An 18,447-nucleotide genomic window follows, 5' to 3' on the forward strand; every position below is an offset into this window, starting at 1 on the left:
TATAGGACACGACGTGTCATAAAAGGACACGACGTGTCCTGAAGTTTGGACACGAATCCGCAGAGAATCGTGTCGGATTCGCTGGATTCGCGATTCGACAGGGCTTTTGGACGAATCCGGTATCTTAGATATATATATATATATATATATATGGATGAAAACAAGTCTTGGCATAAGTAATTACAATGGGATATATATATATATATGGATGAAAAACAAGTCTTGGCATAAGTAATTACAATGGGATAAGGTTTAATGGACAAGAAGAGAACACCCTCAATAGTCATTGCATCATGCTAAAATGCAACTGCAAGCGTGTCTTCTGCTATGGGGAACTTGATGTTGTATTGGCAATGGTGAATTGATGAGCTATGCTGGTGTTCGTATACTGCTTCAGGTAGTGTAGCCATCTAAGCCATCATTTTTGGGCGACTTTGGGTTTGAATTCTCTGTTGAGATAGGCAGCAATCAAGGTTTGACTTCTAAGCACCTTGTTTACTTCCAAGGCTAAACCCTTACACAGGTAGATTGATTTTTCCTTGTTATTTTTTGTTAATATCGGAGGATTTTGTCTAACACATTCTAATACTAAAATTAATGTGTGCATTTGTTGGATGATGCTGACAACCTTACATTGCATCAAATTTACATTAGTTTAGACAATTTCTCAATATGTTGATTGATGAATGATTTGGAGAGGGTTACTGGAATTGACGTGAATCATACAAGAGTTGCTTGTATAATTCATTAGACAACCATGATCACTAGATTTCAGTTTAACTTTACCATATCTGAGGTTGATTTCACAATGGATTCCCTATGTTTGTCTCATTTTATGTACGACTTTGGACTCCAGGTTAGATTACAATGATGGCTATGATCTTACACCAACTATGAGGTTAATTTATCAAGAGCATCCTTGACCCACAATAATATGAATTGAAGTCAATTTTTGAAGACTTTCTAAATATTTGGTCAATGTTATATCATATTTTTTAACCCTGAAAAAGTTGTAACCTCTATTCAAAGCATGAAAGGAAGATATATTTTTTTGTGCTACCACACTACTGGAACCAAAATCCAGAAAAGTCAAAAGGCTAGTAAACTTTCTTTCTTTTTTCCAGTGAAAAGAAGATGCCAGCAAACAACAAACAGTGTTCTTATACTGTCCACTATAATATTCCATAGAACCTTTACAGTCCACATTATTATGTTGAAATATGGGAGCAACAGAGCTTTCAAAACTGCCCAATCGTGCAAAATGATTGCAAACATTTTAAGAACTGGTCTAACAAGACAATACTAACTAGAATCTAAAAGTTGATGAGAATCTATTCTTGAATTTATGCTATTCCTAGGAATCTTCAGCAGTCCTTTTTTGTTTCTAGGTAACATATCCTGGTGAAAAACCCTGAGTACTTCCCCTCATTTTGATGGCACTTCTTCTAGACAATAATAACTTTGGTGCTGTCAGCTCCACATAGCTTTTATGTCAGAACCCAGACCAGCATTAAACTTTATATAGTGTTAATCTGAAAAGTTTAAAATCATAAAATGCCTCCAGCACTACCAGAGTCTCAATGGGACTGGGGAACCCCACTGAAAAAACCCTGAGCTCATGACTTGTCAATTGTCAGTTCTTCCACTACCCTAGGGACTGGGACACTTTGAGGAGCTGTGTCCCTGATACCAGACGCAATAGATTGTACCTGAGCTAGGACCTGAAAGGAAGGGATATGCTTGTCCTCAAATATCTAGGCATTTCTGGATAACTATATCCCCCATATAAGAAGACAAGGCAGTGCTCTAGGATCCTTAAGTTATTTTTTCAGAGAACCATTGTCTTAAGCATGCTTCCATTGAGACCTTCTTCCTTACATTTTGAAAATCTGTTATTGTCCCTGCGTCTCTTGACAACTGGCTTGAACAAAGACAGTGAACTAGTGAGTTCTTCTTGGATCTCCATCCTTGACTGCTTGCCCTATGCTATATCATATTATCTTAACCTTTGGTTAATTTTACCAGCTCTTATGTTTGTTTTACAAGATATTTTCCAATCACTACATAAAATCAGCTACAAGTATAATTGCTAAAAAGTAAAATCTACAATGGTTTGCTGCCAAGAAGGCTAGAATCACTTAATTAGGAAGCTAGAAAGATTGAAGCCAATCCAAAGAATGAAGGACACAGCCAATTATGCATAACTTATAAAAAAAAATACCCCACTTCAACTTCAATAAAGTAATTGAGCCACTTGAATGGTTTAGTAAGCTTAAGGTAATCCTTGGTCACAATAATGTAGCAAATGATCACAAAAGAGTGCAAATAATGCTAAAAGACATGGAAGGATCAAATATCATTTTGAGGAATATATTATTGAAGGTCCAGAATAAACTTACTATATATTTCAAGGAAAATATTGACAAGCATAAGCTTGGACCTGGAAAACTCGAACAAACTCGGCAAATAACTCAAAAAACTCTGAAAAAATTGAAAACATTGAGAGAAATTAGAGATATTTCCAACACTTGACAAACATTCAGATGGGGTTCAAGATGGTTGGAAAGTAATAATATAATTTTCAAACCCATTGAGGACTACTAATGTGAATAATGATAATCATGTTGAGAGAAAATTGTTGATATTAAGAGAAGAGTACTACTTCCTAACCCTAACGGAAAAAAACCCAAACCCTCTTGTCCTCATGATAATCCATGTGAAAAACTGGAGAAGTCATGCAAAAAGTATTTGGAGTTAGGGGAAGTCGATCCAAGGGTACTGCAAGTCCCTTTTGTCACTATGACAACATTGGGAAGGTTGGATGCTTTTAAGACCCCTTAATAAATTTGGGTGCTTATAAAGTTTGATCTATACATGTCCCTATGCATTTTAGATAAGAAACATGTTAAATATGTAACACTTCATTTTGATACAAATGGGAAGTTCTCAATTAGTATGCCATGGCATAGATACATACGATTTCAAGTAGTATAAGATGCTGATTCAAAGTTGTAGACTATACCTTGAAAGGATTCTCTTATGTCATAGATATAGGAGATGTCTTGTTTAACAATTGGCAGTGGATCTGTGCATACACCTCATAATTATGTACAAAGCTTCACCTCGTTCAAATAGAATGAGTAGATAAAATGAGATAATCTGGATTCTGGATTGTGCAGTGTGTTGTTGCCTGCACAGGGTGCCAATTGCTAGGGCCTGTATGGCCTTGTCAAATTTCTATTATGGGATATGGAACAACAATGACATTGTGGTCTCTCTTGGAACTTGCAAGTATGAATAGCTCCCCTGAGCCAGCATTTATCTAGAATCGAGAGCCACATTAACAACAGTTTGTCTCTTGGTGCCTCTCCTAGAAGGGAGTACCTGGAAGAAGGAAGTGATCAACCAATTGGAGTCTGGTCTAGGGGGTGGCCAGAGAATCTGGGACTGAAGTCCCAGAGCTTCTTGAATATATATAGAACCAAGCAATGCTGGTTGGAGAATCATAAGAATTGAAAAGGTTTTGAGACTCCCTAAACAAAGAATGGAACCAACTTTAGATCTTATAATAAATGGGGCAACAAAGATGATTAAAGGCCTAGGACTTAAGAAGTCCAAGATAGGAAGTTCATGCCATTTGACCTTTTATCACACAGTCGTCCTGGCAAGAAGTTGACACAAAGCTCTTTGAGGTTTCTGAATTAAAGTGGGTATCCTTCAAAAGCTGGCAAATAAGGGGCATTAACTCCAGCAAAAGACTCTCTCTGACCTGCAATAAATGTTGATTTTTCATAAGATCTTTTAAACCGATAATTACTTCTTATGATACCTTTAGTTACTCTTTTTCTTGCATTCATATTTATCATAAAACAATTACATAGAAGATCTCAACAGTAGCAACTAAATGCCAGTAGGATCATAAAGAGACAGCCAAACAAGAACACAAACATTTATCTTGGGAAAACCCACATGGGGGAAATCCCAACAACCTTTTCCTTAGAGAAATTCTTCAATTCAATAAGAGACACACCTAGATCTTCTACTCAAACACAAGGTCAAACAGACCAGCGATATAGACTTGGTCAAACCTGGTCCAACAGCCTCCTAGTCAAGTCAAACAGCTGCTCAAGAATCTCGTCCTGATTTGATCTTCAAGGGCAGAAATTTGACCTGCTTCTGCACCCAAGAGACTCAGTCCTGCTGCCTTGTTATGTCTCAAAAAGAGAATTTCAGCCCTCTTCTGCAGTAGTAAGAATTTGGATCTGTTGCCCTGAGATGCCCAGAAGTTCGACCTCTGATTTGTCCTTGCTCTGCCTTAGATTGTCCAAAGTGCTGCCTCAGATTCGTCTTGTTCTCTGCCTCAGAAGGTCCCATTTGCTTGAAGATGAGAGATCTGAAATTGTGCTTCTTAGGAGGAGGTCACTTCTGGCTGGCGGAATGGTTGCCCACTTGACTGGAGCTGACTTGACTAGGAGGGTTGACTTGGCTTGTTTGGGAGCCAAAAATTCAAATATTAAAATTATTATTATTATTTTTTTTTTCTTTTTGAAATGTACATGAACAACACGCCTTATATTTTGTCTTTTGACAATAGCATGAATAACATGCTTTATATTTAATATTTACGTATACATCAAGGGCTAAAATTTTAAATGATGAAAACTGACCATTGCTACAAAATTCAACAATAAATTCATTGAACCTGCATGTGTACACTTCATTTCAGTAAGAAATAAATCCAAATATACAATAAGAACTCCTTAAAATGTGGTAAAACTTAGTGATGTGCAATTGGACTTCGCAGGCCCGCAACAGAAACACATCGAAAACAGTAAAACTACTCTGCAGTCTGCAACTTTTGACCCTTTGCATCTCTGAAGTTCTACACCCGAAATCAGTGAATAAACTTAAAAAACAGCAAATGAACTCCTCAAACACATGAGTATAAATTTTAAGATTTTTACTGATGTTGGTAACTTTTGAGAATACAGTCATCTTGAAGAGATAACATTATACAAAGAGATGTAGAGTAATTTCTCATCTTTGTTTGGAAATTTATTCACTGCAAAAGATACTAACTGTAAATAATCATTCTTGTAGGTCAATCTCAGAACTCAGTGGCAGCGGATGGTAAGTAGGCATGCCATAGGGCAAGGCTCAACTGCCATTTGGCAATGGTGGGAAGCAGAGAGTAACTGTTGGCGTAGATATGATCACCAAATGGCATCAAATTTGAGACAACATGGCTTGAGTCTAGAGCCAGCCAACGAAGTAATAAGCTAGATTGCCCAGCCGGCATATTATTTAAAGTAAACGGTCAAGATTATTCTGTGTCATTTGAAGCAGATGGAATGCAATACAGTGTAAATGATTCGTGTTATAGGAGTGTTTGAAGATGCATATATCTCCCAAATCAACAGCCATCATCGTCAGAGTCCCCAGCTATGGAACAATGCCATTCTTTGAATGCAAGTACAGTTTCACTGGAACAGGCGAGGAGTAATAAATCAGAGCAGCCCAACATTTCAAAGGATGAACATTCTTACCTGATTGCATGTCCAACCCGTAATGACGGGGAAAATTGTTCAGTATGTCTTAGCAGTTTGCAAGAAGATGAAGCTGTAGAGTTGGCTAAATGTCACCATTTTTTTCATATAGAATGCATCACACAATGGTTTAAAACTTGTCCTTCTTGTCCAGAATGTTTGACAATCTATGGTGTGATTACGGGTACACAGCCTCCAGGTGACATGACCATCCGATACATTCCAGTTAAAAGGCGAAAGGGTTGGGATGGCCTTGAGGGATATCCAGGCATTGATATCAATGAAATCACATATACATTTCCGGATGGAATTCAGGTATTTATGATTTAAATTTTATGGTGACTTGAGGTTACAAATAATGCATAAGTTTATGTTCTTTGAGCTTTGCATGTTCTGGTTTATGGTTGCTTTTAGGGTTGGAATAGGACAGATGAAACCGGTTGATGTATTTTAGGTCTAAAAGTATTACTTGGTCATCATTGTTACTTTCCTTACTGATATATTTATTGTTTTGAACAGAATGCTAGGGTATGGTAGGTAAGCTATCGATGTATGATATTCTAATATAATGTTATTAGTGACAGGGATGAGTTGTTTAATGAGATGTCAGGATCCTGTTGTTGTCCTTGACCTGCTCTATCCCCCGTGGCTGAACGATGGTTTTTGTTTGTTTGTCGTACTGTGATGTTGCTGGTATCTGCTAGGAGCATAAAAGGCTCATGAACTCAGAAGCTGGCAGTATGCCTGTGCTTTGATACCACTGTAACAATTGAAGGAAATTTGTGCCCTAATTTTTTCCCTAAGCAGCCAGGGTTTTCACCCAAATTCTTCTTCTGCTCAGAAAATGAAACAAATATTCCAGCAAAACAGTTCAGATATAACAAATCACATAGTGCAAGTTTATACATTCAATAATCCAGTAGTGCTAACACAAACTGAATTCAACTATCCTGGTTAACCAGTTTGATTACAATCCTAAATTTTTTTAATTCTGAATTCAACAGAGCTTAATAACTAACCACTGTACTCTATTGATTGATCCCAACTACTCTATACTGTTTATGCGATTCTTACTAGGAGGCTTCAGGATGAAACCCTCGACCTGTTACAGAGAGTAACTGCAATATTGTTTTAACTCAAGAAGGGTTTGTGAGCTGCTTCAGGTGGATAGTAAAGTAACTAGAAGGATAATCGAGCTCTGATTTTGCTTAGAATTCTTCGAAAGATTTGCAATCAGGAACTCCTGAACCTTCTTTAGGAATTGCGGTCTGCTCTTGCCCTACATCCAGCTTCGATGAGATTGCGGTCTGGCTTGAAAGCTCTTCTCTTCATGCTAATACAACTGCGCTGGCTCACAGAATGGCTTTGAACAGATTCGTCCACTATCCCAGCCTCCGAACTGTCCAAAAGAGTTGCAGCCCACTTCAGATGTGCTTCTCCTTTGCCACAGGATAACTTCACATGGTTTCAAGGTCTCGGAAATTTCAAGTCTGATCAGGAGTTTGCCTTAGGAAGTCTCAGCTTGTCTCAAAATGACATCGCTACCTTACAAAGCTACTTTGCTGCTTCAGAGTCTTAAATCTGATCATGAGTTAGCCTCAGAAAATTTCGTTTAATCCCAAGAGACTTGACTTGCTGCTTCTTAGATAGAGAATTCCCTATGCCAGACCAAAGTAAAAAAATAGAAAATAGGACTAACCAGGGTGGAATCTTTCACCGCCCTGAGAGCTATAGCTCAAGAGAGCAGATGATTTGATCCACAATTTGATGATGCCTCATTTGATCTCAACCCTCTTCTATTTATAGGTTTTCCATGGGCTCCAAAATATGAGAGGTGGTGTGTGCAAGTCCTAATTTAGCCCCAGCCGACCCAATTTTTGCTCAATGTTGCCACAACATAAGAAGAATTGGGGTTTTACCCCTTTAACAAAACTATAGCCTATGGGGTCAGACAAGCTAATTCATCCTCAATTAGCCATCAATTCGGTGAGGAAATTACAGTTCCCCCTTCTTGAAATTGCTTGCCCTCAAGCAATTGCAGATTGGGATGCTATACAACTCGTTCTTCTTCCCATGTGGCGTCTTCTTTTGGTAGATTCTTCAATCTAATAAGATATTTTGAAATTACGCTGCCTCTTAGTTTCTTTTCTTGTACTGCCATGATTGTCTCTAGAATTAACTCCAGTTGTCCTTCATCCAAAGGGGGCAGTTCAATTATAGTGACCTGCTTCCGGACTACCTTCTTGAGACAGGAAACATGGAAGACATTATGAATTTTGCTTTCCTTTGGCAATTCTAACTAATACACCACCTCTCCTATTTTTTTGAGAACTTTGTAGGGTCCATAAAACGTCTACTCCAGCGTTTCTGCACCATTCTTCTTGTGTAGATTGTCTATATGGTTGCAATCTCAGAAATACAAGGTCTCCTACCTTAAAACTGCGTTTTGTTCGGTGCTGGTTTGTGTACATCTTTTGCCGATTTCGTGCAGCCTGCATGTTTTTGATTTGAGAATATCCTGGCTTTCTTGTATCCAATCTTTAGCTAATGGGGCTCTGCTGTCTCCAAAGTCATGCCAAGAAAGGATGGGGCATCATAACCATACAGTGTTCTGAAAGGTGTCATCCTAATAGACATATGATAAATAGTATTGTAACAATGCTCCCCCAGTTATAGCCATTTGATCCATGCCTGCTGCTGACCATTCACATAGTTATGTAAGTATCCCTCGATCCATTTGTTCATGATCTATGTCTGACCATTTATTTGCGGATGATAGTTGGTGCTTGTGGTTAATTCTGTCTTGACTAACCTGAAGAGTTCTTGCCAAAATGGCTCCATAAATTTGCTATCTTGATCATTGACTATATTTTTAGGCAGTCTGTGAAGCTAAAAATTTCCTTCAAGAAAAGTTTTGCTACTTGTTTGGTCAAATAATCAATGGGAATCACAAAGAAATGTGCGAATTTCGTCAACCTGTCAACCACTATATAGATGTAATCTTTGCCTTATGCTTTGGGTAGGCTTGTAATGAAGTCCATTGAGATGCTATCACAATTTTGTTTGGTAAAGGTTGGAGTAAATTTGCAGGATACGAGTGCTCAAACATTTTTTGTTGGCATGTCATCATTCCTTAATGCATTTTATATGTCATCTTTGTGACCTTTCCATGAGAATCATTCCCTTTATCTGTCGGTAAGTTTTGAAGAATTCCTGGCGCCTAGCTGATGATATGTCAGGTGCAACCTTCAAAATTTTCTTCTTAAGTAAGTATATCCTGTCCTTATAGTAAATAATGTCGTTAACTATCTTATACTTGTCATTAACTATCTTATACTTGTCATTGTGGATGAGTTTGTCCATTAGAGCATAAGCGAATTTATTCTTGGAATATTCTTGGGTCATGGTTACCGCTATCTTTTGTGGTGGTCTTTTTGTTTCCAGGAACGTTTGGGTTTCTTAGGAGTTGAGCCATTAGCTGATTGATTTGTTGCTGTCCTTGATCTAATACCGGAGCTATATCCTGTTGTCCTTGCTGTAATATGCCAGTGATTTGCTGCTGTCCTTGGAGTATTGCATTTAGTAAGATGCTAGGATCCTGTTCTCCTTGCCCTGCTCTATCCCCCATGGCTGAACGATGGATGTTTCTTTTTTTTCTTACTGTGACGTTGCTGGTATCTGTTGGAAGCATACAAGGCTCATGAACTCACAAGTTGGTGGGATGCTTGTGCTTTGATACCTGTGTAACAATTAAAGGAAATATGTGCCCTAATTTTTTCCCTAAGCAGCTAGGGTTTTCTCCCAAATTCTTCTTCTGCTTAGAAAATGAAACAAGTATTCCAACAAAGCAGTTTAGATAACAATGATCCTGGTTAACAAGTTCCATTGCAATTCTAAATAATTTTTAATTGTGAACTTGACAGAGCTTACTAACTAACCACTGACTCTATTGATTTATCCCAACTACTCTATATTGTTTATGCTTTTCTAACTAGGGAGCTTCAGGACAAAACCCTGACCTGTTACAAAGAGTAACCACAACGTTTTTTTAACTTAGGAATGGTTTGCAAGCTGCTTCTGGTGGACAGTAAAGTAACTAGAAGGATAATCGAGCTCAGATTTTGCTTAGAATTCTTAAAGGATTTGTCACCAGGTCTCCCGAACCTTCTTTAGGAATTGTGGCCTGCTCCAGCCCTTTGTCCAACCCCAATGAGGGTGCAGTCTGGCTTTAAAGCTCTTATTTTCATGCTAATACAACTGTGCTGGATCACAGAATGGCGATCAACAGAATTGTCCACTATCCCGGCTTTAGAACTGTCCAGAAGAGTTGTGGCCGGCTTTAGAACTGTCCAGAAGAGTTGCAGCCCATTTCAGACGTTCTTCTCCTCTACCACAGGATAACTTCACATGTTTTAAAGGCATCGGAAATTTCCAGTCTGATGAGGAGTTTGCCTCTGGAAGTCTTAGCCAGTCTCAAAATGACATCACTACCTTACAAGACTAATTTGCTGCCTCAGAGTCTTAAATCTGATCATGAACTTGCTGCAGAAAAAACTTGGTTTAATCCCAAGAGACTTGTCTTGACTTGCTGTTTCTTAGATAGAAAATTTCTTGTGCCAGAACAAAGTAAAAAAATAGAAAATAGGACTAACTAGGATAGAAATTTTCACCATCGAAATTAGTAGGTGAAATGAGGTCTTAAAACCCACAGAGCTATAGCTTAAGAGAACAGATGATTTGATCCACAATTTGATGATGCCTCAATTGTTCTCAACCCTCTTCTATTTATAGATTTTCCATGGGCTCCAAAATTTAGCCTCAGCAGACCCAATTTTTGCTCAATGTTGCCCCAACATAGGAAAAATTGGGGTTTTACCCCTTTAACAAGGCTATAGTCTACGAGGTAGGATAGGCTATTTCGTCCTCCATTAGCCATCAATTCGGTGAGGACATACACTTGTAGGTATGTGACCAAGCAATGAGGATAATGTGGACTTTGAATACATGAAAAACATGTCATCCATCAGAACAAACCCAACCTTGCATTCGCACCTGCACGTGGGCCCGAATCCCATGGCCACATTCACTAGAAAATAGAGATTTATTCTTATTAGTAGGAAAGATTTATGATGTATCCCTTCATAGAACGAGTAATTGAACCAAAAGGCCAATCACTCGTGCTATGAATCCTTCTTGTAAGAGCTTGCTATCCCTTGCGGGGCTCGCCCCTTTTGGGGGGCTGTAAAGCATAACTAAAATCAAGTTCCACCCAACCCTTAGCAGGAGTCATTTTCGCTTCTTTAATTCTTCCTTAAGATCACACATTATTGCGATGTGTCCTCCTTTCAGCTAGGGCACTGAAAGCAAGCATTTCACCTTTGACCACGTCTTCTTTGTCTTGCAATGGGCATTGAATACTTCTATAAGTGGAGCGCTCTTTTAAATAATGAATACTTGGCCATGTCTTAGGTTTTTTGTATGCCACTTGTCCTTTTAGCTGGGGCATTCCACATGCAAAGTTGTCCAATATATGATTCTATCCATGTTTGTAGGAGCTCCAAAAATGTGCCAGAACAAAATGATAGTTTATCCATGTTTTTTTAATAGATGATCTTCTACACTGCACATCAATATTGTTTCTTTCCATTGTCCAATACCATTCTCTAGGGGTGAATTCTGCTTTAGTTGATGGTAACTGTTTGTATTTTTGATCAATCTGTTACGGAAGTTTCTCAAAAATACAAGTATAGCATTCCTGTTGTCATCATTATGGGATGCAACAATAGATGAACTGAAATGTATAGGAATTTATGGAAATGAAGCATACGAATAGAACGAGTTACTTATAGTGGACCTTAAGTTAGTGTTTCTGTACTAGGCTATGTAATATTAATCAACATGTGCTAACCTTTATTTTAAAGTTGCCCTGATTAAATGTCCTAAACCATCAGAAATTTCTAGCCATGTTGAACTGTTGAAAATAATTAGTGGCATTTATGCCAAGAATAATATTTGTTAAGCCTACCTACGTCAAAATTTCTTAAATCACACAATGGTTCATTTCATAAACAACATTAGTCCATTTATTCCACTCGGGCCATTTTCTAATTTTTTTTATTAAATTGAAAACTTTGACTAGACTGCAGAGCATCCAAATCCTGGAAACCGATACATCGGTACAAGACGGGTTGCTTACTTGCCGAATAACAAAGAAGGAGAAGAAGTTCTTGAACTCTTGAAGACTGCTTGGAATCGTCGTCTAATCTTCACTGTGGGAACATCTGTGACAACTGGAAGAAGTAACCTAGTATGTTTTTTTTAGGGGTTTAAAACCGAAACATAGAAATAAAATTTAGAACTCTATAGCTAATGCATACATCGTCCTAGTATATTAATATTCTTTAGTGAATCTGAGCCCTGAGTCAATAGGGTCTGATTTTACATGGGACAATTTACTGAAGTCTACAAAAACTGTATTCGATATTTTCCCAGATGTTGCTACCTTCATAAAAAGCCCTAGAATTCTTATGGCTTTACAAATATTCATAAACCAGAGACTCAACCAAAAGCGTGAAAATTTTTGACCTCAGATAATTTGACCTTTTCCAATCAGACTTCTGATGAGGGGGAGTGCTACTAGTGCATGTCCATTGGCTCTCTGAATTGGTGCATTGTGTCATCTTCTTTCAGCTTTGCTTTCCAAGGTCCTTGTTGCATTCAGAGCTAAGTTTTAGAGCATACTACATTCAACTTCTAAAATATCCGATCTTGTCGTTTGTTGCACGAGCAAGTTCATTATGTTTACTTTTTCGGTGGCATAATGCTATTTCTCTTGCACCTTAGAGGTGATAAAGGGTAACAAAGCTTTGTTTCCTTTTTTGTTGTCCATTATTGCAATGAGGAGTCTCAGGCCTTCAAGCTAAATCTGGTTCTAGCAAACACTATTTGCATTGGATTTACGACCTTGAGGAGAGGAAGAGGTGGCCATTGAGCCTCTTAGAAGGTAGTCTACCAGTTTAGAGATGACTAAGTTTGCTAATCTCAAAATGGTTAAGAGACCATCCAAAGGCTAAAAATTGAGACCAGAAAACACAGTCAACCCGGGTACAAGATCACTGGCTATAGCTCAATTCATGATGTGGTTCTCACTAGTGTTAAAGTTTATTATCCCCAATGTCTAGAAATTTATCACCTAGTAAGTTTTCTTTTTAAAAAAATTAATTTATTGCAAATCTATTGAATGAATGCATTGTTGGAATTTTTAATAGGCAAGTAAAAAATAAATAGCAGAAGCAAAACAACCAATCTCATACACCCAAATAGAAAATTATACCTTTCAATTCTACTATTAATTAACGTTAGCTTTACAATGTACAAGGGTTTTGCCAATTGGGAAAATAAATGTCCATTGAAGAAAATTACAAATACAAATCTGATTTTTTTCTAGCTGATAACTCTCAAGACCCGCTTTTTATCTTGTTGGCCATTGGAACTTTCTCCCTTATTGCCCCTTGTTCTCTTCCTGTGGAATTTGCAGACTTTGAAGAATGTCTTTCTCCACTCAATCACTAAGATCTCACTATCTCATTGTGTTTTGTGCTCATTAATATGTCTTTTACCTTGGTCTTTTATCTCACATTTCCTTATAAAAGTCAATTGCTTTAATTATTCCTTTAATTAAAGTAATTTGCAATGTTAAAAGTCCTTTGGATGACTTCCAAACATCTAGACACTTAGATTCGTGGGGAAGTGCTTGTCCAATGTACTATTATCAACTCCCACTCAGCGAGGAAGGTACTTCTCGAAGAGCCACTTGGAACTAGCATTCCATCTAGTCTTAGTACAATGTCCTTTGCATCATCCTTCACCATGGACTTCCTCCAAACATCTTGGTGTACTGCCTCTTCATTGATGCTGCTCATCAATGCCAAGTATTTTAGAAACCTCTTTGGAGGCTCGCTTTCCTTGAATGTGCTCTTATGACCCTCCTTAGGCTCCTCAACATCCCTCAGTGTTTGCTCAAACCATCAATGTCTCTTAACATAACTGGCAGGAAGTGTTATTGGCCCCTCCTCTCCACTTGAAGACTCCCTGAACTACAAGTAGTTGATGAATGTTGCTCAGCCTTCAGAGCCTCTTCCTCCTCCTACTCTGTTACTAAAGTGGTTCTTAAGGCTTCCTAGTGCTAGCCCCTCTTGGAACTTCACATCCCTTGCTAACAATTGTCTTCCTCTGTGTTGGAATAAAGATAATGTATGCCTTCAAAGTTTTGTTGCACCCCACAAATATGCTCCTCTCTCTAGAGGGTTCCGACTTCATCCTCTTCTCCATAAGAATGCGGACGTGCATTGGATAACCAAAGATCCTTAGGTGTCTTATCTCTAGCTTTACCCATGTAAATGCTTCCTCAAGAGTCTTCTCCCCCAATATCATGTGAGGACTGCTGTTTTAAACATACATTGTTGTGTTACATGCTTCTACCCAACTAAACTTAGGGAGATCTTGGTTATGTATCATTGTTTTAGCAGTTCTTATGAGACTAGTTCTCTCTTCACAACCTCGTCCTGTTGAGGATTGTACGAGATTGTCATCTCCGACCTGATCCCTATCTCCTTGTAGAAATGTTTAGATATGTTAATCCCATTATTTGACCTCAAGACCTTTATCCTTTTCTCTCTTTGGTTCTCCACTTGGGCCTTGAACTTTTGCAATTGAATGAAGTCCTCATCCTTGGTCTTCATTAAGAAGATCCAAAGTTTTCTTGGAGTACTCATTAATGAACGTGGCATAATATAGTTCTCCTTGCACGAATGCCACTGACATCTGTCCACACATATGAATGAATGCGATCCGAGATCCCCTTGGACTTGCTCTCGCTACTTGGTAGCCTTGGAATTATTTCCAATGTGCGCACCCTCTACACACATCTCACTGTTCAACCTTGCACTTTGGGAGACTAGTGAAAATCTTCCTCATAATCGGTGATGCCTTGTAGTGCAAGTGTCCCATCATCCTATCCCCCAATTCGCACAAGTTGTCACAATTGTGTACCAAAACTTGAACATGTTTGCCCTTCAACCTATGTAAGTTGCACTCTTTAATGTTGATGTCTAGCACTCTGTCTGGGCTAGTATCCTTTGGGTGAATAAACAACTTCCCATTTTTAAACATGACCTCAGATCCTCTACACTCCATCACTATGACTGAGAGTAAGTTCTTCTTCAATCCTAGTACAAATAGCGTGTCCTTGGCTTTCAATGTTCCTCTTGATTGGGGATGGAACTTAATGGTTATCTCTACCTTCATTGCATACTCGGTAGCATTTCCGAGCTCCACATGCACTTTTGAGTCTTTCTTTGTCACACTGCTAAATAAGTCCTTTGCTTTTGCCATGTGGTGTGATGCATTGCTAAAGTACCAAACACTCCTAGTGATGGTGTTGGTGGATAGATATGAGACCAACGAGAAGTCCATTATCTGAACCTTCGCTAATGCTATGACTTCCTCTTCCTCTTCTTCCTCTCTGGAAACTGTGATGCATGATCTCTATTTTTGTGGCAAATGAAGCACTTGAGCTTGCTCAAGTCATTCTTCCCTGGCTATGATCCTTCACTGTTACCCTTGGAACCCTTCCCTTTTGCCTTGACAAATAATTCCAATGGCTTGGTGAACCCATTTAGGAGTTTTGTCTCATCCACTCTCTCCAATGGATGCAGTTTGATATCATATCTAGATGATCTTCACAAAACTACTGTTAACATTACAGACTGTGACATCTGGATGAATCTGGGCTTGTTTTTCAAGATCTTGTTCTTGTTATCACTCTAGAACAGGTCTACGAAAGCCTTAAACATATCTTTGGCCAATTGCTTCTTTGCCAAGTGTGAGATCAAATGATTTTTTTACAACATCCATGATCTTAAGAACTGCCTTTGTGTGCTACATTTTGTTGAAGAATCTAGGGCAATTAGAGTTAATGTGATTCTTCTTAACATGATAACTATTTGTGAGGTATTTTAACTTTTGCTTATTATCACAATCTCCTTTTTGATATCATTAGTGTGTGTATTTCTTACTTCATCAAATAATTACCAAAAGACAAGAGACAAGAACACAAGATGTTGGCTTTCTGCCAGGGCCAAAACTTCTCCCTCTTGGAGAGGAAACCTGCATAAAATTCTTCTTATAGAGATTCCAATTGACGAATACCAAGACCATGACCCTTGACCTATTAGGCCACTCCAAGACCAAGACACCAATCCTCTTTCTTTGTCAATGTTGAGCTCATCATCATCGCTGCACCATTACTGTGCCACTCCATTACTGCTATAACATCTTTGCTGTCCTTCACTGAGATCATAACCTTTGTGACTATGTCTCCATCAAGAATGAGATCATAACTATGATAGGACCATGACAACACCTTGATGTATGTTGTGATAGAGTGTGTCACTTCTGAGATCCTTAGATCATAATTATGCTGAGACTATGGACATACTTGTTACCAAGACTATTGAGATGTTCAACGAGAATGTAACTATGTTCCCTTTTCACCGAGATCAGGCTTGTCACTGTCATGCCGAGAATACATCATTTTACTTCATCTTATTATGCCGCGACTGTGAGAGTATGTACCCTTGTAATACTCATCCTAAACTGTAGACTCCTCTAATCGAAACACTATAATACTGTACCATTATACTAGTCCAAGATTCCTGTACTATTATACTTGACCGAGTTCCTGTACTCTACTTGTCCGAGATTCCAGAGCGATGTATCCACTCTGCCATCTGAGATCCTGCACCCATCTGAAATTCAGAGTGTCCGAGATTCTTAGTTTCCTGTGGTGATCCCTGTGGGGTATTTATAGTGGTTCTTCCTCCATAAATAAGCCATGTCACACTGAATTGCTGTGTCTCCACATATGAGCCCACTTGTCATTTAAATATATTTTGAGGCCGACATGATTGCCTTCTTCATCGTTTAGCTTGTTGCCTTCTTCAAGAGAATTATGCTTGTCTTGGAGGGATGATCTAGACTCTAGGTTGACTTATATACATTACATATATGCTCAAGAAGAGCTCTTTGATTCTTTGACTTTCCTATAGCACTTCAACATGTGGTGGACCTATGTAATGAGCAAGAAACTCATTTTATAATTTTACAAAAATAATATTTCTTTTTTTTACAAGTACAAAGATCAAAATTACATTTATGAAGACCGAAGCTAGTTACACTTTCTTCAACTCTCCTTCTTAACTAGGGAGGTATTCATAATGGTACTTGATCATTCTCAATCTGAAGAATTTCTCATAAGAAGAATCAGATTGGTAATCCCATCTGTATAGCATCATATCAACTAACATTGTCACAGTGCAAGGCCTTTACTAACGACTCCATCTCTCCATGAGACCATGAGCTACAATGCTAGCAAGACCAATGATTATAGACACCTTCATCATTGTCTCTCAAGGTACATACCCACCCGGGTGTTCACTGAGTATGACCTTCTAGGACTATTCTTATTTTGGGTTCCTAGCCCTCAAAGAATATCGGTCCTCTTGCCTACTCTTATCTTTAAATGCCCTACACATCCTCAAAGAGCATCAAATGCCAAATGATTACCCAATCCTCCATTCTTTCTTCCCAAATGAAGACAAGAATGTTGTGTCTATCTTTCCCTCTCAGCTAGGGAAGATACATCCATCACGTGTCTACATTTCTCTTCACGGCCTTCACTAAGATTTACGGCTCTTAGTCCTGGTCTAGTGCATGCATGAAATAGAAAAACACAATTGTCACTCCTTTTTAATTAGGGGTGACCCAATCCAAGCTCCCTCTTGATCAGGGACCTGTCAGAGCTCCCTCTTAACAAGAGGCTCTCCTTCTTCATCAATAGTTTCTTCTTCGTGGTTCCTTCAGTTGCTTGATCAACTTCTTTCCTTGATGTCATGAAATTCAATTGAGCTTCTTCCTTGTAGGGCATCGACTATCGATCACTTTCCTTCTTGGTTTGTCATGCCATTCCTTTCTTCATGGAAAGTGGCCTTCTTGATACATAACTGGAACCTTCTTCATATGACTACTTCTTTCCCATCGTGCTTCTTCCATCCACCATATGAATACTAGTTGTACTTGTACTTACAACTCTTGTTCGAGTAGCGCTGCATGAACTCATCCATATATTATTCAAGAAACCAAAACATAATATTAAATCATACCTTACAAGATGACTCTTCATCATGACATCTTCCTATAGGTATCAACATCCTACATACATGTTGACACATCTCCCAAAGATATCCATTGTCAAGGGTCTTCATCATCAAAGTCTTCATATCTTTCTGGGAGATTTCCTAGTCAAGTTTTCTTGGTCTTTTGGATGTTGATTGCCTTCATCAGGGTTGCATATCGATGTCTTCCTTCCTCACACATTCCCTTTCCAAGAGCTTTAAATCAGAGTTTCTTAATTGTAGTCAACCACCACATACTTCATATGAGAACATATTATGTTGATTTCATCTAGTGTGATTTTTATGTTTTCCCGCATCCTTTCAGAGGAGGAGATCCTATTTCTCTTGGGCATGCTTCTCAAGATAGAAATAATGATCCATGTTACCTGCAACCATATGACATGACATTATAATCTAAAACACAAGCATACATACCTTATTTTAGTGTTAGGTCATCTAGGCTTCTTTCAACGGCTTCCTTGATTGAAGTGTCTTAAACCCCTTGATCTGCTTCTCTTCTGTCACCATAATATTATCCATGTATTCCACAAGTTGGAGTTCTTGATGAAACACTTGCTTCCTTTCTAGATTGGTGAACCCTTCTATGAGGATACCATCATAGAATCTTGTATATCCCCATCTGGCAGATATTTCCCTTTTGATGTATG

General features: G+C 38.5%; 1 pseudogene across 1 annotated transcript in view; it reads left to right on the top strand.

Annotated features, from left to right (window-relative positions):
* Nucleotides 1–18,447, top strand: part of LOC149263171 (uncharacterized) — a 104,144-nt pseudogene that overhangs the window by 65,787 nt on the left and 19,910 nt on the right. Inside the window, exon 3 of the transcript XR_016249597.1 lies at nt 5,101–5,861. The product of XR_016249597.1 is annotated as an uncharacterized LOC149263171 (transcript). The remainder of the gene's footprint in view (nt 1–5,100; nt 5,862–18,447) is intronic.

This window comes from Pinus tabuliformis, chromosome 6, assembly GCF_031772625.1.
Source record: "Pinus tabuliformis cultivar Carrire ecotype Pingquan chromosome 6, CPIR1, whole genome shotgun sequence".
NCBI classification, from domain to species: Eukaryota; Viridiplantae; Streptophyta; class Pinopsida; order Pinales; family Pinaceae; genus Pinus; species Pinus tabuliformis.